Below are 9,337 nucleotides of genomic sequence, written 5' to 3'. Positions count from 1 at the left end.
ATGGGCTTAAGCTGCTGTTTGGGCCGACTTAAAATTCTGCAGATACGATTTTCGATTGATCGAGCCTGTTCTTCGATCGATCGAACCAGGCAAAATATGAAGTCTTCTTTCTGCAGCTTGTATGTTCTTGAATCTTGACTTGAATCACCTTGTGCATTGTCTAATAAAACCTATAGACTCTAAGATCTATATCTAGACAAGTTTGTGTTCACGATTTGCCAATTTTTCTAAACATTTAGAACCTAACACATACAACAATTTCAAGGCATGGCATGTTTTATGCTACAAAAATTTGAGTAGTAAAGAAACAGTACATTCACAAGCCAAATGTTAATGCAGATATAATACTGATACAAAAAAGAAAGAATAAGAAGTGAAGGTATTTGTTGAGGTGGTAGGGGTAGCAGTAATTTGGTGCAAAATTTGGAAACCTGTTATATTCAGATCAAATGCATAATGAGCCAGTGAGGACAGTCAAAAATCTAAAGCTCATAAATATATCAGTTCAATTTGTTGATTACGCAAAGCATTTCTAATACATCTTCTAGTGCAGTTAGGATCTTATAGAGAAAGAAGCAATACATTTTTGTATAAACTGAGAAGGCAGCTGATGGGATATGTATATGCCCCTCATTCTCTTCTTATTTTTATTCCATATTTGTTTTGGTTATGCATACTATTAGCATTTTTCTAGTGATAACATTAGCATCTTTAATACATGTATTGAGACTTTTTGTTTGTATATTTCTATAATTTCCTTGAATTTATGCTGTCAACTTTTTTCAATTTGTATCTTCATTTCTGGTTGCTAGTTTTCACTGTTTGGAACTGGCCATATAATTGGTTAACAATATTCTTATATACTAGCCAACAGTTGTTGGGCAAAAGCCTCAGGGTCACAATGTTTTTTGCTGGACTCCTATAGCCACGTACTTGATTTTTGTTTGACATGTTCTAGTTTGTATTACTGAGACATTTTTGCATCATCTTGTGCTTTACGGACGCCTTTGCCATTAAATTTAAAGGTAGATTGCCTAACTGATTTTTTAATTTGTGATTTTATCCCTCACTTCTAAAAATCCTGTAGTGGTCCAATCCCAAACCTCTTCTTTAATGAGGGAATGCCAATGCCAGAACTACAAGGCTATTGACGAAGAAAAACCATTTTTTAACTTTTCCAAACTATGTACAAATTTTTTAGAACAGCACCTTGATACTTCCAGAACAGTGGTGATATATTGCTAATTCACCTGAAAGGTTACTCTAGTGGTTTCATAGATTTTGATAAATTTTTTACCAGTTTCCAAATCATCTTATTGTCTTAATTAAACAAGGCATAAATAATGGCTGTTTTTAGTCATCTTAAAATTGGCCTGATAACTTGGTCTAGTCTATAACTTTCTCAACAGCATGCCTTCAGTTGCTGTCATCCATGAGAGTCTGATCAATCTTAGGCTAACATTTCAAGTCAATTTTAGGTCCTGTACTTATTAAATGCATATAGTCAAAAGTGTTATGGACTTATGGCAGCTCAAGACTGGCACAAACATGTGCCAAGCCGCCAAGCAACACGGAAACCAGGATCTAAAGAAGTGAAAGGAGGCAATATTCATTGATTTCCATTAGGATTATTTTAACATACTAACCCAACACTTTCACAGAATCAACCAAAGTAGGCACTCAAAGAGGCAAGCACCAACTTTCAATCACACAACCTGAGACAGCAGCAACTATCTTCTACATCTCTCCCAGCTAGACAGAACCTACTTAATTATCCAATAAGATGGTGAAACTCGATTTAGAAGATTAACAATAGCAAAGTTTGGCTCTTAGACAAAATGATTGAGAAACTCATCCACGGGAGTGTATTTTACATCGGGATAAAGCTGTGCGGCTTCCACTCCAAATGATGGCTCAATTTCAAAGTTGGTTGGATCTCCCTTCACAAAGATAGAGTGATAAACTGCGAAGTACACATTAATTGGAGGTAAGGCTTCTGTAAGAACAACAAAATAAACAAACCAATGTTAAAACACTTGCACCCTTGCCAGCATTTAGTCAATTAAATATACTTCAATCGCTTTCAAGTTCAAGCAATTCAACTGAGAATTAATGTTGCTGAACATCAAAGAAACTTATTGGTAATTTTGAAACTCCAAGAACCAAATTACACATGCCTCGTATTCATTCCCAAAATCATTAGGATTGCCTTTAGATTTGACGATTTGAAGAACAATTTTTAGTCTAAATTGCTTGATATAAATTAAAGAACAGATTATGATTTAGGTTTTGGAGATTTTTCTCAAACAAAAACACTTGCAATAGATTTGAAATGACTTCTTACACCTAATCATCAAATCCACATATTACTGAAGCTCAAGTCCATTCATAAGTTTTCATCAATAAAAAATAATTTGCTATTTCATACCCCTATTCAAGTCATATAAACTAAAACTTGAAATCCAAATCCTCATTTTTAAGTACTTTTTTTCAAAATGAACCATAGATTCTTTTCTTTCCCCTTATAAATCCTAAAATTTATGAAGAGATACTTCTCACTAACCTTTAATGTTCTTTAGAAGTTGTTCCTCTGGAAGATAGATTCTCTTGAGGGTTTTACCAATCTTCTTCTCCCACAAAGACACAAGATCATTGAATGAGCAGATGTTTCCAGGAGGTCTGATGTAGAGAGTTTTGTTCAAGGTTCTTGGATCATCCGCAACTCTGATAGTATAAGTGCCAATGTCCTCTTCTCTGTTAAAAATTGCTGCAGATTTTTTTAATTAAAGGAAAAAAAAAGAAAAAAAAAAGCCTTGTCATTCGCTTTCCATTTTGTTAAATATACAATACATTTTCAACTTTATCCATATACAAAGTGGGGGCCTGCATTGAAAAGTATGAGCAACTTAGGCAATGAGGATGCCTGCCAATTGCTTCACGTCTATACTAATTTGTACTCCAGTTGCTTCGCGTTAAGACAGAGTCTTTGAGCAGTCAATTTTGTCCATATTGCAGTTCAAAAATTAAATCTTGTGAAGTCCTTTAGTCAAGTAGGATTAGATTTTGGGAAAACAATGTGAATCAAAAGTAAACATTATTACGTGTGTTCCATGTCCTTTCCAGGAATCTCTTGAAACTATTGTGATCAAATGACAAGTATGAAGAAAACCCATGAAGAAGTTAATTTAATTTCATAATAGCATTATGAATGAAAAATGTTCTTGTACCTTTTGGATTTCCATCCCCTAAGATAATGACTTTCTCTGGGGGGTCCTGAGGCTCCAGTTTGTGCCAAAGTGGGGAGGTGGAAGCCAGAAAAACAGTTGGAACACACAATGGTGTAAGGAATTTTCTCAGCTGCAATCATTTGATGAATTTTAGACTTAATGGCAGATACTGTTTTCATAGGTTCAACTGCTTGGCAACGCTTTGCTTCGTTTGCAAACTCTGAAGGAAAGAATCTCTGACAATGAAAAGCATTTTCACAATAAACCATGTAATTCAAAGACTTCCAATTCTATTCATTTAGTCAGGTTAGCACATCAATAGAAATTCATAGTACATAAGAAAAAGTCTATTGGTTTTGGAACCATAATACAACAATGTATAATCATTGCACAGTCAGTTAATGGCTCAAATGGGAAAATATTACATTATAGGAAAAAAAATTCTCATAATAGGATCATGCTCAAAGAAAAAAAAAAAAAAAAAAAACTAACATGAGGAATAAAAAAGCTCTAAAATTTATGCTTTACATAAGATCAGTCCAACTTTCTTTCTTTCTTTCTTATTTAATCATACATGAATCTTACTAGTCCTTACAATTTTTGAAAGCTCATTTAGTGTGTAAAACAATAGTGAATGTTTAGACCCCAATTACAAAATAACCAACACAAACTTATACTCAAACAATATAAGTGCGGAATGATAAATATAAGCCATACCCAAATATTGCAAACTACTCCAAGCCAAAATTTAATCACAACACGGTAGTAATTAAAAGCAAAGAGTAAGGGTTAGAGAGAAGAAAACGCAAGATAACATTAGCACGTGTTATTGAAAAGGAAATCGAAGAACTAGGCAAAAAACCTCTCCGCCGCCCTCCAAGCGGTAAAATGATCTACTAGAAAATCAGTTGGAATACATAAATAGCAATAGACCCTTTAAGCCTAATCTACCCGATGCACTTAAGCTCTCCAAGCTTCTTGCTTCAACAAGGTTACGCCTAACCTTGTCTTCTATAGCTTACCGGATCCCACAATAAGCCCATTACATCAACCAAAATGAATTGGTTCTCTCTTGAATCGCTTCCCAAACACCAGGAACCTTCTCATTGATATGAATATGGTGAGGTAAGGATTTGGCTAAAGATCCTCTCAAGGGTATGATAATGGAGAGGGTGAGAGTAGAGGAATTTGGAGAGTCAAAGGTATAAGATTGTGAATGAATCAATCTTGTTGTTCTTTAGGGTTTATGAAAGTTCAAATAGTGTATAAAACACCCTTGAATGTTTAGACCCCCAATTACAAATTAACCAATTCAAGTTTTATGACAAACAACTAGTGTGCGGAAAATGAATAAAAGCTATAAACAGAATTGGTAAACAATCTAAGCCAATTAAAATCACAATCCACAACAGATAATAAAAGGAAAAGATAAAAGGGAAGGAAGAGGCAAACACACGGACAACACACGATGTGTTATCGAAGAGGAAACCAAAGCCCTCGGCGTAAAACCTCTCCGCCGCCCTCCAAGCGGTAAGTAATCCACTAGAAAATGTAGTTGGGATACATGAACAGTAATAGACCCTCCAAGCCTAATTTACCCGATGTACCTAAGCCCTTCAAGTTTCTTACTCCAACAAGGTTACGCCGAACCTTTTTCTTTTCTAACTTACCAGATTCCACTATAATCCATAGCATTCGCCATCCTTGGCATCTTCCAATGCTTCCCAAAACTCCAAAAACACTCAATACTCTAAATGGGTGTGGGTAGTGTTTGGATAGAAATCTCCTCTGAATAGGTATGACAATGAGAGAGAGAATGAGAAGAGACTACAAAGATTTCTCTCTAAGAATGAGTAGCTCTCTCTAAGAATGAGTAGCTCTCTCTAATTGGGTGGGTGTTTTGAAGAAACCTCTCTTAGGGTTTTTCTTTCTGAATAGCCACACATATTTTGTGGGAATGAGAGGTATTTATACTGGTGTGAGAATGGAATGCGAAGAGTCAGTTTTTCCAAAACAGGGTTGGCTGGCGACTTGACCTCGCGACTTGACTGAGTCGCGAGTTCAAGCTGCGAGCTAACTGAATGACCAGTTTGGATTTTTGTCCTATAGTGCTCCAGCTGGCATGACTGTTCAGCTCCTCTGCATACTCTACGCGTGTGCAACTTTTGGCGGCTTGCAAGCCGCAAGCCTCTCGCGAGATTCAGCTGCGAGTCCCTATTTCACTGCACAGTCTTAAGTATTTCTTCACACTCTCTCACACACTACCCTTACATGATTCCCACCTAAATACAGGATTTCTAAGTGCTGTATTACAAGCAAATTTGTCACGGAATAAAGTCAACATATGGTTGATTAAATTCAACCTTACAGTTTATCTCTCAAAATTCTCTTTGGAAGCTCTCAACATTTCATGGGTACAAGGGTATTTATAGTAGGGTATGATAAGGAATGTGAAAATTCATTTTTCTGCAAAACAGGGTGCACTGGCGAGTCACTCACGATTGGGACAAGTCGCGAATTCCAGTCGCCAGATAACAGAATGGTCAGACTGTACTTTTTATCTTGTAGTGATCCAATTGTCCTGACCCTTCAACTTCTTGCATGCTTCACACATGTGCTAGATTCTGGCGAGTCACCACTCGCGAGTCAGTCGCGAGGTCCAATTGTGAGAAGCCTCTTGATGCACACACTTGATCAATTCTTCACACTCTCTCTCACACAACCCTTACATTATTCCCACCTAAATACATGGTTTCTAAATGCTGAATTACAAGAAAATTTGGCACGAAATTAAACAAACACATAATTGAATAAATTCAACTTTACAATTCTGCTTAATAATAAATTACTAAAATGATGCCCTTCTTTTTCTTTTAATAGTTAATTAAACAGAGTGCCTGATCCTCCATTAGAAACTCAACACATGGCTGTATTGTTGGGTTGTATTTGAATATGTATGAAAAAGGTTAATAGAATGCAACACATTGTCTACTATGTGGTAAAGACTAGTATCACTGCCTAAAAGATTCATCACCAAGAGAAGAAAATAACAACCAAATACCAAATACCAAATATATAATCACTAGAACTCTAAAATCAAAATCCACATTTTTTTTTTACTTTATTTTTATGTCAGGAATTATTATTCATCTTTTCATTAACAATGTATTCAGAGTTCTTAAAGCAGTAAATTAATTCTTAGAGAGTTCTTAGAGTTCAATTTTTCTATTCTTTGGTCAATACATATGCAAAATTAGATACTAGAAAAAAAATTGAAAAAAAAATTATGGAGGTAAAGAATGGACAAATCACTATTTTTATCCATGAATTACGTGGCAAAGTTCATTTTCGGACCTAAACTATTGTCCCTAAACTACCACTTATGTAAATCTAGTTCTTGAAATTTTTAAAACAGTTCAATGTTACTCTTGCCCCCACTTTTCTTTTAGAGATCCAGAGATTTTTTCGTAAAATTACTTTACATATCCAGTAATATCTTACTATTAATATAAGACGATAGAGTTTGAATGATGCACAATTTGGGGATTGAACTCTAGATCTCTTATACAACTATCAGAAATTTTACCAATTGAGTTAGCTGGAACTCATAGTTTAGGAATGAAATTAATGTTAGTTTTTAGACCCCTTAACACAATATGTTTAACCTAATATTAAGCCAAGTTTATTAATTAGATCTAGATTAGACTAATATTTGTATAACAGATATAATGCGGAAAAATAAAGAACACAAAAATCTGATGACCCAGGAAAACCTATCGGGTAAAAAACCTGGGGATAATTTAACTTAATTATTCTCAAGGTAAAAACAGATCTACTATGAAAGAATTGAAGTTTGTACAATAAGACTTAGACTACTAACATCATATTGCTATCTCGAGTATAAAACTTACTATCACGACCACATGACAGCTCCGAGTCTACGGACTACTTTTTTCTTTGATCTGCAACAACCACAAGTTCTTCTACTTGTAACTTTGAGACTCTACTCAAAGGTTTCAGATCTTCTTTATAGTTCTTTATGTAGCAACTAAAGAAATCATCAAGTTCTTGACGTGAATCTTGATCTTGATAACTCTATGTGTATGTATGAAGGTAAACACCTCTTAGATCTCACAAAAAGATTCAATACACAACTCAACAAAAGACTTCTAAAACATAGCTAGGATTTTTCCTTTTATACTTGGAGTGAAACGCAAAACCCTACACGTCATACAAGATTGGGTTGGTTTAATAATTCTGCAAAAAATTACTAATCCACGAGGTTCAATCGATCGAACCTAATTTTCAATTGATCAAGCTTTGCAGATTTTGAATAGTAATTCCTGCAATTACTCGATTCCAATTTTACATTAAACCACACTTTGAGCAAGCCTAAACCTAGACTCTATATTTTGATCATGGTTTGCCAACATAATAAACATTGAAGTTCTAATACATTACTTCCTAAAGTTTTAGAACCTAACAATTAAAATAACAATTAGAAAAGAAATTTTTATCTAAAAGCAAGGAAGGGTTATTACTCATATTACCTTAACATTACTAGCTTCTTTAATAGCAGCAATGATCTTATCTTGATCGGCCAAATTATGGTGACCAATCGCAGAAATCACCACATCCACGCCTCCTTTATTGCCCTCACCAAACTCCCATGATCATACAAATCTCTATTAAACATATGTAACACCATAGCAACATTAACCAAATGATTTGTAGCACGAGTCTCACTCACTTATTATTATTATTATTATTATTATTTAAACCGACTATGTTTCCAATAAAGAAATCCAAAGTTCAAAATTGATCTCCTCCATTGTAATTATAGAGAAAAAAAAAAAAAAAATCCTACCATGTCATGATTAGTAAAGAAGGCATTTCTTTTCATAATTAAGGGCAGGATTGGATTTGGAACCCAATTCATTCATTATTCTATGACAAAAGATTTGACAGTTGAGTCAACTAAAACCAACATTAATACTATTTTTGGATTGCAATCATATGGGGTTCTAGAGATAATAAGTAATCATCGCCTCCACCACAAGAATGTGGTCTTATATTACTATAAACGTAAGTAATAACAGTGAAAATGTATGAAAGATGTTGAAGCTTACGTACAAAGACAAAGAAGGCTCCTAAGGTGATTAAATGGTGGATGATTTTGGATTTAGCATGGTTAGAGAGGGAGCATTCTCGGACAAGAACAAAAGTAGGATGGCCAGCCTCAGCACTGGCTTCAACTATGAATTTTCCAATGTACCCAGTTCCTCCAATGACCAAGATCTTGCTTTTTGCAGCCATTGGAATTGTTTGGAACCCACTTTAATAATATTAAATTGCAGACAATATCATAGGGATTCTCAGTAGTAAGAAGACTTTGAGAGGATTGAACTAAGAAGGTGCTGCTTTATATTATAGTTGGAGAGTTTTGTGTTTTGAGTTATGACCGTTTCTGCTTCTCAATGAGGGAAATTACCTTGTGATTATGATAGTCATAGGTTTGTTGGGGATTGACTAAGCTTTTTGTAAAGTTGTGATTTACAACTATGTTTTGTGTTGGCTTCATTCCATGACAAAAGGTGTTGTAATTGCTTTAATTTTGTTCTTTGTATTTTGTGAGATTTTATTGTATTGGGTTTAGTATTAAGTTGGTGAAGAATCAAGCATAAAATGAAGAATCAACGGATTTCGTGAGAAGCTAACCCGCGAAAAAGCCATGTGAGGAGCACATGATTAGAAGCTGAAGATTCGTACCAGGCTGTTCTTTTCGTGAGTGTCTCGCGGGTAAGGCCTTCCTGCAAGGTAGTCGCGAAACATTCTGCTTGGAGGTTTTTTTATGTGTGACATTCTTACCCGTCACCCATACTATATATACCCTCATTACCCATAAATGTAGAGGAGGCCTTTCAGAGAGTAAAACCCTATATAGATTTTCTACAATACACACACCCATCTTTTAGAGAGAGAGCTACTCATCCTTAGTGAGAAATCATTGTAGCCTCTTCTCTCATTCCCTCTCCCATTGTCATATCTTGAGAGGAGATTTATACCTAAACACAACTCACAACTTTTCAAAGTGTAGAGAGTATTTTGAA

General features: G+C 35.0%; 1 pseudogene; it reads right to left on the bottom strand.

Moving 5' to 3' along the window:
* Positions 1–1,684: 1,684 nt before the first annotated feature.
* Positions 1,685–8,543, bottom strand: LOC126705936 (phenylcoumaran benzylic ether reductase Pyrc5-like; annotated as a pseudogene).
* Between the last annotated feature and the right edge of the window lie 794 nt (positions 8,544–9,337).

Source organism: Quercus robur, chromosome 11 (assembly GCF_932294415.1).
Source record: "Quercus robur chromosome 11, dhQueRobu3.1, whole genome shotgun sequence".
NCBI classification, from domain to species: Eukaryota; Viridiplantae; Streptophyta; class Magnoliopsida; order Fagales; family Fagaceae; genus Quercus; species Quercus robur.
The sequence above is the reverse complement of the archived record's forward strand: the minus strand, read 5'-3'. Positions and strand labels throughout refer to the sequence as shown.